The 14093-nt window shown below is 38.5% G+C and overlaps 1 long non-coding RNA gene and 1 pseudogene across 3 annotated transcripts in view; both read left to right on the top strand.

Annotated features, from left to right (window-relative positions):
- The window catches only part of LOC147368966 (uncharacterized), a 224740-nt gene that overhangs the window by 51421 nt on the left and 159226 nt on the right, over positions 1-14093 (top strand). The window lies entirely within an intron of this gene.
- LOC147368967 (U2 spliceosomal RNA) lies at positions 13242-13374 on the top strand (annotated as a pseudogene).

Here is a 14093-nt window from a genome sequence, read left to right on the forward strand (position 1 = left end):
GACTGAATGGGTAGTATGAGTAAATGAACAATGTGAATAAATATTGTGCATTGAAAGAAGATACTACTTCAGTAGGGGTTATAAGAAGAAAAACGTTTCAGATGAGAGCTACTATTTGTTAAACCCTTGAAATTCATTGTTCTATTGTTTTCAGTTTCTATCGTTTTCAGACAACTCACCAAAGATCCACTTTATGTGGATTTTCACTTTTGCTGAGGAAAGAGTCTATATTATGTTGCTTACAAAGTTGATGTAGTAGCTGAAATGCCTCTATCATCCATCTTCATTTAATTTTACCTTTCCGATTCTATATGGTGGTATTTGTCAATTTGGGATTCAAGATCTTGGACGAGTTATTATACTTGAATATTAAGTCTGGTCTATTGTTTGCCTCATGACTGAGTATGTTTTACATATTCTGATAACCTGTCACCTGCAGTATCTGGCACATTTCAGATATTCAGTATCACTTTGAGTGTATGTGTGGGTGATGGATAGATGAATGTGGCTTCAGTGTGGCAGTGAGAAATACGAGAGGAAAATGAAGTTAAAAAAAGTCAATGAGGTCATAATAGAGAGGGCCTTGAATTCTGAAAACAACTTGTTCCTGCTCTGTGGTATAGGCACTTATTTTATTTTATTCATTTTCCCCAGGCTTATTAGGATATAATTGAAATATACCACTGTATAAGTTTATGGTATACAGCATAATAATTTGACTTATAAATTTGTAAAATGATTATCTCATGCTTAGTGAGGTTTCGTCATGTGATATAGATACAAAATAGAGAAATAGATAATTTTTTTTCCTAGTGATGAGAACTCTTAGGATCTACTCTCAACAACTTTCAGACAGCAGTGTTGATTTTCATACAGCAGTATTAATTATCAAGTCATGTATTTATCTTTTAACCAGAATTTTTACTTTTGACTGCCTTCATCTAATTTCCCCTACTCTCAACCCCAACTCTGATAACCACACATCTTACCTCTTATTCTATGAGTTTGTTGGTCTGTTTGTTTTTAAAGTATTGAATACCTACAACACTGTGTTTGTTCCTGTCACACAGCATAGTGAATCAATATTTCTATGTGTTTAAACATGATCACCATAATAAGTTTAGTTATAATATGCCACCATACAAATATATTAAATAGTTGTTGATTATATTTCCCATGTCATACATTTCATACCCATGACTATTTTGCAACCAGAAGTTTGTACCTTTTAATCTAGTTCAGTTCAGTTCATTTCAGTCGCTCAGTCATGTATGACTCTTTGCGACCCTATGGACTGCAGCATGCCAGGCTTCCCTGGCCATCACCAACTCCCACAACTTGCTCAAACTTATGTTCATTGAGTCGGTGATGCTATCCAACCATCTCATCCTCTGTTGTCCCCTTCTCCTCCTGCCTTCAATTTTTCCCAGCATCAGGGTCTTTTCCAGTGAGTCAGTTCTTCGCATCGGGTGGCCAAAGTATTAGAGTTTCAGCTTTAGCGTCGGTCTTTCTGACGAATATTCAGGACTGATTTCCTTTAGGATTGACTGGCTTGATCTCCTTGCAGTCCAGGGGACTCTCAAGAGTCTTCTCCAACACCACAGTTCAAAAGCATCAATTCTTTGGTGCTCAGTCTTCCTTATGGTCCATCTCTCACATCCATACATGACTACTGAAGAAAGCATAGCTTTGACTAGATGGACCTTTTTTGGCAGGGTAGTCTCTGCTTTTTAATATGCTGTCTAGGTTGGTCATAGCTTTTCTTCCAAGGAGCAAGCGTCTTTTAATTTCATAGCTGCAATCACCATCTGCAGTGATTGTGGAGCCTAAGAAAATAAAGTCTGTCACTGTTTCCATTGTTTCCCCATCTATTTGCCATGAAGTGATGGGACCAGATGCCATGATCTTTGTTTTTTGAATGTTGAGTTTTAAGCCAGCTTTTTCACTCTCCTCTTTCACTTTCTTCAAGAGGATCTTTAGTTCTTCTTTACTTTTTGCCATACAGGTGGTCTCATCTGCATGTCTGAGGTTGTTGATATTTCTCTTGGCAATCTTGATTCCACCTTGTGCTTCATCCAGCCCAGCATTTCACATGATGTACTCTGCACAGAAGTTGAATAAGCAGGGTGACAATATACATCCTTGACGTACTCCTTTCCTGATTTGAAACCAGTCCATTGTTCCATGTCCAGTTCTAACGGTTGCTTCTTGACCTGCATATAGATTTCTCAGAAGGCAGATAAGGTGGTCCGGTATTCCCGTCTCTTGAAGAATTTTCCACAGTTTGTTGTGATCCACACGGTCAAAGGCTTTGGCATAGTTGATAAAGTAGGAGTAGATTTTTTTCTGGAACTCTCTTGCTTTTTCTATGATCCAGTGGATGTTGGCCACTTGATTTCTGGTTTCTCTGCCTTTCTAAATCCAGCTTGAACATCTGGAAGTTCTTACTCTAACTCACTCATTTCTTTGTCCCTCACTCCTCTCCCCTCTAGCAACCACCTGGGCTTTTCTCTATATCGTTGTTTTTTGTTGTGTTATGTTTGTTCATTTGTTTTGTTTCTTTTAGATTCCACTTAGGGTAGCTCAGATGGTAAAGAACCTGCCTGCAATGCAGGGGACCCAAGTTTGGTCCATGGGTCGGGAAGACTCCCTGGAGAAGGGAATGGAATCCTACTCCAGTATTCTTGCCTGGAGAATTCCATGAACAGACCATGGGGTCGCAAAGAATTGGACATAACGGAGTGGCTAATACTTTCACTATAAGTGAAATTGTACAGAATTCGTCTTCCTCTGCCTGAATTATTTCACTTAGCATAATGCTCTCCAGATCTGTCCATGTTGTTGCAATTGGCAAGGTTTCACTCTTTTTTACAGGTGAGTATTATTCTATTGCATATATATGTATATCACATCTTCTTTATTCTGTGGATGGGCACTTAGGTTGCTTCCACGTCTTGGCTATTGTAAATAATGCTGCAATGAACTGGGGTGCATGTCTGTTTTAATTAGCTTTCTTCAGTTAAATGACCAGGAGTAGAATTAATAGATCGTATGTAGTTCTATTTTTAATTTTTTGAGGAATCCCCATAGTCTTTTCCATAGTGGTTGCACCATTTTATATTCCCACCAACAGTGCATGAGGGTTTTCCTTTTCCTTTGCCAAAACGTGTTATTTGTTGTTTTTTGGTGATAGTCAATTTGACAGGTATGAGGTTATACTTCACTGTTGTTTTGATTTGCGTTTTCCTGATGATGAGGAGTAGGAAATGGCAACCCATCCCAGTATTCTTGCCTGGAAAATTCCATGGATAGGCTACAGTCCATGGAGTTGCAAAGAGTCGGACACGACTGAGTGACTAATGCGTGATGATGAGGAATATTGAGCATATTTTTATGTGCTTGTTGGTCATCTGCATATCTTCTTTGGAAAAGATGTCTATTCAGATCTTATGCCCATTCTTAATCAAGTGGTTTGCTTTTTGATGTTGAGTTGTGTAAGTTCTTAGTATATTTTGGATATTAACCCTTTTATTGGATATTTGGTTGTGAATATCTTCTCCCTTTCAGTGAATGTCCTTTCATTTTGTTGATAATTTCCTTTGCTGTGCAAAATCTTCTTAGTTTGATGAAGTCCTATTTATTTCTTTTGCTTTTATTTCCCTTGCCTGGAAGGAGAGGGAGACATGTCCATAAAAATATTTCTGAGACTGATATCAAAGAGCTTACTGCCTGAGTTTTATTCTACAAGTTTTATATGTTTAAGTCTTACATTTAAATATTTAATTTATTTGAACTTATTTTTGTGTATCATGCAAAAGAATAGTCCAGTTTGATTCTTTTGCATGTCTTGTCTAACTTTCCCAACACCATTTATTGAAGAGGCTGTGTTTTCCTCCTTGTGTATACTTGCCTCCTTTGCCATAGATGAGTTGCCCACAGTGTGTGGTCCACTTCTGGGCTCTCCATTCTGTTACATTGTTCCCTGTGTCTGTTTTTGTGCCAGTGTCATACTGTTTTGATGACTGTAAATTCGTAATATCCTTCAAAATGAGAGTGCATGATGCCTCCAGCTTTGTCCTCCTTTCTCAGTATCGTTTTAGCTCTTTGGAGCCTTTTGTGTTTCCATACAATTTTAGAATTATTTGTTCTGTTTCTGTGAAAAATACTGTTTGTATTTTGACAGGGATTGCACTGAATCTGTAGATTGCCTTGAGGAGTATGGTATTGTAACAGGATTAATTCTTCCAATCCATAAACATGGTATTTCTTTCCATCTGTTTGTATTGTCTTGAACTTCTTGCATCAGTGTCCTAAAGTTTTCCAAGTACATGTCTTTTACCACTATGTAAAAGAGGTCTTTTATCTCAGGTATTTTATATTTTTTGATGCAATGATAAATGGGAATATTTTCTTAATTTCTCTTTCTGATAATTCATTGTAAGTGTATAGAAATGCTACAGATTTCTGTATATTAGTTTTATATCCTGCAACTTTACCAAATTTCTTGATGAGTTATAGTAATGTTCCAGTGGCATTCTTAGGATTTTCTATGTATAGTATGCCATTCTCTTCACATAGTAAATTTTATTTCTTTATTTCCCATTTGGAGTTCTTTTATTTCCATACATTACACAGTTTCTCCATTCTGGCGTCTAGAAAAATTAACTCTTTCTAGTCCCACATAATTTCTGGAAATTTTACTGTTTTTCATTGCTGGTTCTTTTCTTGGTTATAATATAATATAGTATGCATATGTGTGCATGCATGCCCAGTCACTTCAGCTATATCTGACTCTTTGCAACCATATGGCCTGTAACATGCTGATTCTCCAGTCAAGAATACTAGAGCAGGTTGCCATGCCCTCCTCCAAGGGATCTTCCTGACCTAGGGATCGAACCTGCATCTCCTTAATTGCAGGCAGATTCTTTACCCACTGAGCCACCTGGGAAGCCCCATAGCATGTGTACAGCTTAATACATTTAACAGATTTTATTATATATATTACATTAATGTTATATGCTAGTGTTTTATGTTCTAGAAGGAAATGGCAACCCACTCCAGTGTTCTTGCCTGGAGAATCCCAGGGACGGGGGAGCCCAGTGGGCTGCCTTCTATGGGGTCACACAGAGTTGGACATGACTGAAGCGACTTAGCAGCAGCAGCAGAATACTATTACTACTTCATATTGCGTTATGCTAATTTATTTAAATAATAGTATTGTACTCATTTTATTCATTATTAATTTTCCTCTAGAAAAGCTCTATATATACAGGGACTTTGTATCTTTATTTATTTCTGTATCCTCATGCTTATAATAGTATCTAGTCAATAGTAGACACTCAGATACATATTTTCTGAGCTGTTTAATTAGTGTTGTGAACTAATTTTTGATACATTGAATTTGTGCTTCTCAAATAAAAGTATGTCAGAAATTGTCATAGAAAATAAAAGGGTTTCAATTTAAAGATATTGTGGAGATATAGTGATACAACTTAAGAGAGCGAGCAAATTTTCAATTTGGTGGATAAAGTAGATCTCTCAGAAGATAGAATTTAAACTTAAAACTAAAGGAAGAGATAGGAAAGCATACAGTTGTCATAAACTATACTTACGAATGTGTCCATGCAGGATTGTATGCCTACAGACAATGTAATACCCCTGATCAGGTCAGAGACAAATTATTTATGCTACTCTTATGAAGCATTAATGTATAAATTTAGTGATTTTACTTTATTTAGTTATAGTGCTATGTAATTATAACCTATATGTTCATTTTTAGTGCATTCATATACCTTACATAAGAGTCAGCTCTGGTGGCTCAGATGGTAAAGAATCTGCAGGAGACCCAGCTTTGATCCCTGGGTCAGGAATATCCCCTGGAGAAAAGAAATGGCACCCCACTTCAATATCCTTGCCTGGAGAATTCCATGGACCAAGGAGCCTGGTGAGCTACAGTTCATGGGGTCCACAGCTAATGTGACATATTGGCTTACCATGAGAAATGGCATGATGATGTCCTCATTGTAGAAATTTTGATTAAAAAATAGCTGATCTTTTTCTTCCAGGATGTTGTAATGATTAACATGGTCATCTCTACAGTATTTGAGTTTCAGTAGAAATTTTATTATATGATACTTGTATAAGATTATGAAGAGAAAGTACTTGGATTCAAATTCCAGCTTTGCCCTTAATAGTAAACAAATTCAGCAAAGCATGTAATATCAATTTCTATGATATTAGTAACAATATCAAATATCATTGTTGTAAGAATTAAGTGAGATAATGCTATCAAATTGAAAAATTTTCTACTTTTTGTTCCTCTTTCCTACAAATTTTTTTATTCACCTATATTTATTTTTTTCTTTTCAAAATAATTGTTCTTCTACAGTTTAAGGCCAGTTTCTTACCTCCAGGACTTCCCTGGTAGCTCAGACAGTAAAGAGTCTGCCTGCAATTGAGGGACCCCTGGGTTTGATCCCTGGATTGGGAAGATTCCTTGGAGAAAGAAAATGACAACACACTCCAGTATTCTTTCCTGGAAAATCCCATGGATCTGCAGTCTGGCAGGCTACAGTCCATGGAGTCCCAAAGAATCATACACCTACACTTCAAATATCTTTTCAGATTATTTAGCTCTGACTATTCCTCAATTTTCAAATGACTTTATTTTCACCTTTCTAAAAGGTGAATTTCTTCTTATTAGTACATAAACATAATCAAATCTTTCTCATTCTTAAGTCCATATTGCTCTACAGTTTATTCTCTCCCCTTTTTTCTGTTTTTTACACCACAGCTCCTTGAATCAAATGAAGAATTTACTTGATACTCACTCTTTAAAATAGTGTTATTATTTATTATCTCCTGACTCTCCACTAAAATGGCTCAAATTCTCATGTAGTTTATAAGTTTTAGAAAATACTCTTCAGTGAAGAATGTTTTCACTATAAGTGTACTAAGTAATGGAAGTAAACATATTTAGAGCATAGATTTACCTTTGCTTCTCCTGGGAACCAATGAGAAACTGGGGTTTCAGGAATTTTATGATAGTTTGTATTTGGAGTACTTACTTGAATACATTGCAGGGTTGGAATTGTAATTATTTATGAGTCAGTTTTTAAAAATTCACTGACTAGTAAATTTTATTGCTCCCGGCTTTTGTGATGGGTGGATTTATGCAGAAAATTCTGTAGGTAGTAAATAACTTCATTATCCGTGGGCCTAACACCTTGTCTCATGTTCTCCAGCAGGCATGAAAGGGCCAGCTTCTGGTCTGCATTTTGGTTTCCGTCTCTTTGGACCACTTGCATTTAGTTCCCACTTTTCTCTCTGGCTTTCAATTTCCTCTTCAATCACGGCGTATAAGGATTTTTTTCATTAAAGTTTGGCTATGTACTTAAATATCTTATTGTAGGGGAGAAAAAGTAATTATTCCTTTTAGCTTTCAGAGTTTTTAGGTGAGAACTAATGTGATAAAAGATGATTAAGAAGAGAAAAGCAGATAAAAGTTTATTAACATATGTGCCTCATGAATACATGGGAGATACCCAGGGAAGAATGAGTAACTCCCAAGGTAGCTTAGAATTCAGGCTTCAGTATCAGTTAAGTTGCTCAGTCATGTCCGACTCTTAGCCGCTCCATGGACTGCAGCATGCCAGGCTTCCCTGGCCATCACCAACTCCTGGAGCTTGCTCAAATTCATGTCCATTGAGTTGGTGATGCCATCCAACCATTTCATCCTCTGTTATCCCCTTCTCCTCCTGCCTTCAATGTTTCCCAGCATCAGGGTCTTTTCCAAGGAGTCAGTTCTTCACATCAGGTAGCCAAAGTATTGGACTTTCAGCTTCAGGATCAGTCCTTCCAATGAATATTCAGGACTGATTTCCTTTAGAATTGACTAGTTTGATCTCCTTGAAGTCTAGGGAACTCTCAAGTGTCTTCTCCAACACCACAGTTGAAAAGCATCAACTTGAAAAGCAACGACTGAACAGTTGTTCAAACCACAGTTGAAAAGCAACACTGAACTCACATCCATACATGACTACTGGAAAAACCATAGCTTTGGTTTTTGTTGGCAGAGTAATGGCTCTGCTTTTTAATATACTGTCTAGGTTGGTTGTAACTTTTCTTCCAAGGAGCAAGCATCTTTTAATTTCATGACTGCAGTCACCATCTGCAGTGATTTTGGAGCCTAAGAAAATAAGTCTGTCACTATTTCCATTGTTTCCCCATCTATTTGCCATGAAGTGATGGATAGGATGCCATGCATCATCTTAATTTTCTGAATGTTGAGTTTTAAGCCAACTTTTTCATTCTCCTCTTTCACTTTCATCAAGAGGATCTTTAGTTCTTCTTCACTTTCTGCCATAAAGGTGGTGTCATCTGCATATCTGAGGTTATTGATATTTCTCCCGGCAATCTTGATGCCACCTTGTGCATTATCCAGCCCAACATTTCGTATGATGTACTCTGCATAGAAGTTAAATAAGCAGGGTGACGATATACATCCTTGATATACTCCTTTCTTGATTTGGAACCAGTCTGTTGTTCCATGTCCAGTTCTAACTGTTACTTCTTGACCTGCATACAGGTTTCTCAGGAGGCAGATATGGTTGTCTGGTATTCCCATCTCTTTAAGAATTTTCCACAGTTTGTCATGATCCACAAATCAAAGGCTTTGGCATAGTCAATAAAGCAGAAGTAGATGTTTTTCTGGAACTCTCTTGCTTTTTTAACGATCCAACCGATGTTGGCAATTTGATCTCTGGTTCCTCTGCCTTTTCTAAATCCAGCTTGAACATCTGAAAGTTCTCACGTGTTGTTGAAGCCTGACTTGGAGAATTTAGAGCATTACTTTGCTAGCATGTGAGATGAGTGCAGTTGTGCAGTAGAAGGAAATGGCAACCCACTCCAGTATTCTTGCCTAGAGAATCCTGTGGACAGAGGAGCCTGGTGGGCTGCTGTCCATAGGGTCACATGGAGTCGGACACGACTGAAGCGACTTTGCATGCATGCATGCATTGGAGAAGGAAATGGCAACCCACTCCAGTGTTCTTGCCTGGAGAATCCCAGGGATGGAGGAGCCTGGTGGGCTGCCGTGTATGGGGTCACACAGAGTCAGACACGACTGAAGTGGCTTAACAGCAACAGCAGCATGAACATTCTTTGACATTGTCTTTCTTTGGGATTGGAATGAAAACTAATGTTTTCCAGGCCTGTGGCTACTGCTGAGTTTTCCAAATTTGATGGCATATGGAGTGCAGCAGTTGCACAGCATCATCTTTTAGGATTTGAAATGGCTCAACTGGAAATCCATCACCTCCACTAGCTGTGTTCATAGTGATGCTTCCTAAGGCCCACTTGACTTCACATTCCAGGATGTCTGTCTCTAGGTGAGTGATCACACCATCATGGTTATCTGGGTCATGAAGATCTTTTTTGTATAGTTCTTCTGTGTATTCTTGCCACCTCTTCTTAATATCTTCTGCTTCTGTTAGGTCGCTACCATTTCTGTCCTTTATTGAGCCCATCTTTGCATGAAATATTCCCTTGGTATCTCTAATTTTCTTGAGATCTCTAGTCTTTCCCATTCTATTGTTTTCCTCTATTTCTTTGTATTGATCACTAAGGAAGGCTTTCTTTACTCTCCTTGCTATTCTTAGGAACTCTACATTCAAATGGGTATAATTTTCCTTTCTCTTTTGCCTTTAGCTTCTCTTCTTTTCTCCACTATTTGTAAGGCCTCCTCAGACAACCATTTTGCCTTTTTGCATTTCTAAGTGATGGTCTTGATCACTGCCTCCTGTACAATGTCATGAACCTCTGTCCATCATTCTTCAGGCACTCTATCCATCAGATATAATCCCTTGAATCTATTTGTCACTTCCACTGTATAATCTTAAGGGATTTGATTTTTGTCATACCTGAATGGTCTAATGGTTTTCATTACTTTCTTCAATTTAAGTCCGACTTTGGCAATAAGAGGTTCATGATCTGAGCCACAGGCAGCTCCCAGTCTTGTTTTTGCTGACTGTATAGAGATTCTCTATCTTTGGCTGCAAAGAATATAATCAATCTGATTTTGGTATTGAATGTCTGGTGATGTCCATATGTAGAGTCCCTCTTGTGTTGTTGTAAGAAGGTGTTTGCTATTACCAGGGTGTTCTCTTGGAAAACCATAAGCCTTTGTCCTGTTTCATTTTGTACTCCAAAGCCAAATTTGCCTGTTACTCCAGGTATCTCTTGGCTTCCTACTTTTGCATTCCAGTCCCCTGTGATGAAAAGGACATGTTTTTTGGGTGTTAGTTCTAGAAGATCTGTAGGTCTTCATAGAACTGTTCAACTTCAGCTTCTTCAGCATTACTGGTTGGGGTGTAGACTTGGATTATTGTGATATTGAATGTTTGCGTTGGAAATGAGTAGAGATCATTCTGTAGTTTTTGAGATTGCACCCAAGTACTGTTTTTTGGACTCTTTTGCTGACTATGAGGGTTACTCCATTTCTTCTAAGGGATTCTTGCCTATAGTAGTAGATATAATGGTCATCTGTGTTAAATTTGCCCATTCGTGTTCAGGAGCAGTGACCCCACAAGAGACTGACCCAGACCTTCCTGTGAGTGACCAGGATTCTCTGGCGGAGGCCTGGGTTGGCGGTTTCTGGCTGCAGGGTCAGGGGCACTGAGTGGGGCAGTGCATGCATGGCACATTTTGAAGGAGGTTCCCATTATCTTTATTACCTCCACCATAGTTTGGTCTCTGGTCAAACAACAGGGAGGGAATACAGCCCCACCCATCAACAGAAAATTGGATTAAAGATTTACTGAGCATGGCCCTGCCCATCAGAACAAGACCCAGTTCCCCCTACAGTCAGTCTCTCCCATGAGGAAGCTTCCATAAGCCTCTTAGCCCTCAGAGGGCAAACAGAATGAAAACCACAGTCACAGAAAACTAGTCAAACTGATTACATGGACCACAGCCTTGTCTAACTCAATGAAACTATGAACCATGCCATGTAGGGCCCCCCAAGACGGATGGATCATGGTGGAGAGTTCTGACAAAACATGGTCCACTGGAGAAGGGAATGGAAAACCACTTCAGAATTCTTGCCTTGAGAACCCCATGAACAGTATGAAAAGGCAAAAAGATATGACACTAAAAGATGATCTCCTCAGGTCATTCATTAGGTGCCCAATATGCTACTGGAGAAGAGTGGAAAAATAACTCCAAAAGGAATGAAGAGACAGAGCCAAAGCAAAAACAATGGCCAGTTGTGTATGTGACAGGTGATGGAAGTAAAGTCCGATGCTGTAAAGAACAGTGTTGCGTAGGAACCTGGAATGTTAGGTCCATGAATCAAGGCAAATTGGAAGTGGTCAAACAGATGTCAAGAGTGAACATCGACATTGTAGGAATTAATGAGCTAAAATGGACAGGAATTCAGGCTTAAATACCATTTTAATAGGGAAATGGGAGGAGGAGTGTAGGTTTCTTAGGGAAAAGTAAATGCTTTTAGGAAAGATGGACGAGCCTTTAGAAGAACAAATGGGAAGTATGATAGTTTGTGGGAAAATTTGTTCAGGAGTCATGTCAACTTCTCCCCTCCCCTCCTGTGATAAGCATCAATCTTTCCTGTTTGATGAAACTTTTAGGTAGGGGATTTATGACAACTGAGTTCCTTTTGGAGGATCTGTCTTTAGGTAGATAAGAGGAGTTCAGAGAAAGCCTCTCCCTGCATTTGTTGCTTTTCAAGTACCTACAGCTCAAAATAATCACTATGCCAAAGTGGTATATTTTGGGGTGGAATGTTTTGAACTTCTATAATTATATTTTGGCATGGCATATTTTAGTATTTAAGTTTTTTTTTTCTGTATTTTATTTATTTCAATTAGGAAGAGGTAATTCCTTTCTTAGTTCTATATCACTTTCTAAATTCTCCATTCCCTGAAGTATTGTAGTAGTCAGAACCCCTCCATGAATTCTGTTTTTATTAAAGTCACCAAATGCATCTGAAGACAAAGAGCAGATACCTTATTTGCCCACAGTTGATAGCTAACTCATTTTTTGCTTCTGCAATATTAGTCCTTCCTGTCTTTCTACACTTTAGATTCATTTTCCTGTTCAATCTCATCACTGGCCCTTCTTCCTAAGACTGCCAATTAAGTTTTCAAGATCTATCTTTGGCTATCATTTCTGCTGTCTATAGATAGATAACTCCATAGCTAAGGATGTAATCTGATAATTTAAAAAATTGTATTTCCAGAGATTTCTCTCCTGTTTCAGAACAAGTTTATCTGACATCTGGATATCCACCATGTATTTCCCTTTAAACTAACACATTAAAAGTCAAATTTATCACTTTGCCTACAAGGACTCACTCTGAAAATCCCTGCTGCCTGCTTCCCCACTAACTACACATGATTCTTTTTGACTTTTTAGTTCCAAAAAATGGCAAGCCGTTCATCTATATACTCAAGCCACTTCTTTGGGAATCCTCCTCATTTCTTTCTCTTTTGGCCAGCACGTTCAAGAAATAAATGCATCATGTCAATTCCCCACCCCCCCAAGCTTGTTTAATTCATCCATTTCTCTTCTTGTCCATTTCATGCTACTTAAGAATAGGCTGTCTTCCTTCTCACCTAGTTTGTGGTAGGATATTTATTACCTCTCTCCGTACTTTCAATTTTGCCACTCTACAATAAAATAAATTTTTTTTTCTTAATAGAATATCTTCTCCTAAAAGTATTTTATGCATACTACTACTTCAGCCTGGGGTATCTTTTCTATCTCTCCCTCTTTAGCTGAAGAACTCCTATTTACCATTCATTACTTGTATTACTTGTAATCCAGGAGGCCTTCTCAGACTCCCAATGGTGACTGTTCCTCCTTGTGCGTGTTCTTGTCACAGCACTTATCACATCATGTTTTACCTGCAGGTAGCTTGCTGCTGCTACTACTGCTAAGTCGCTTCAGTCATGTCTGACTCTGTGCGACCCCATAGACGGCAGCCCACCAGGCTCCCCCGTCCCTGGGATTCTCCAGGCAAGAATACTGGAGTGGGTTGCCATTTCCTTTTCCAATGCATGAAAGTGAAAAGTGTAAGTGAAGTCGCTCAGTCGTGTCTGACTCTTTGTGACCCCATGGACTGCAGCCCACCAGGCTCCTCCGTCCATGGGATTTTCCAGGCAAGAGTACTGGAGTGGGTTGCTATCGCCTTCTCCGATAGCAGATAGCCTAACTAGATAGAAAGCTCTTCTCAGCCTTTTTGGCTAAGATCAAGTGTAGCATCTGTTCTTATAAGTTTAATATCTGATACGTTCTCTATCTGAGGACTATATATTAAATGGATTTTTGAAGCAGGGAGTTGCAATAGGAGCTTACTCTGCGGGGGAAAAAAAGAAAATGAAAAAGGAAGAAAGAAGAAGAAACAAAGGGGGAAGCACTTTGAAAGCGTGCATGTATATATATGTGTGTGTGTATATATATATATATATCCAGTGCTATGTACAGGGTCTTGAACATAGTAGCCACTTAGTAAATATTTGTTATATTTTTAAAGAAGAGCAATATTCTCAGTGTCTGTCATTTTATCCAAAGCCAATGAAATGTTATTTTGGCAAGTAATATCCCCCATTCCAAATATTGTTAAAAACAGAATAGATTCTCTCTTAATATTGATTGTAGTTTAGCACAGATCTATCTTGAAAGTAGTAATGAAAGTGACATTAAATAGTGTATTTGATATTTGCTATGCAGTTTATTATACTTTTTCGTCAAGGACCTGACCGATTAGTTGATTATCTGGAAATAAAATCTGCTGGTCTCTATGTATTTAAATTTTTTTACCAAAATAGTCATTGTGCTGAGTTCATCAGTTCAGTTCAGTTGCTCAGTCATGTCTGACTCTTTGCAACCCCATGAATCACAGCACACCAGGCCTCCCTGTCCATCACCAACTCCCAGAGTTCACCCAGAATCACGTCCATCGAGTCAGTGATGCCATCCAGCCATCTCATCCTCTGTCGTCCCCTTCTCCTCCTGCCCCCATTCCCTCCCAGCATCAGAGTCTTTTCCAATGAGTCAACTCTTCGCATAAGGTG

Source organism: Bos grunniens, chromosome 7, assembly GCF_055505025.1.
Source record: "Bos grunniens cultivar Pamir isolate PY7600 chromosome 7, Bosgru_T2T1.0, whole genome shotgun sequence".
Lineage (NCBI taxonomy): Eukaryota > Metazoa > Chordata > Mammalia > Artiodactyla > Bovidae > Bos > Bos grunniens.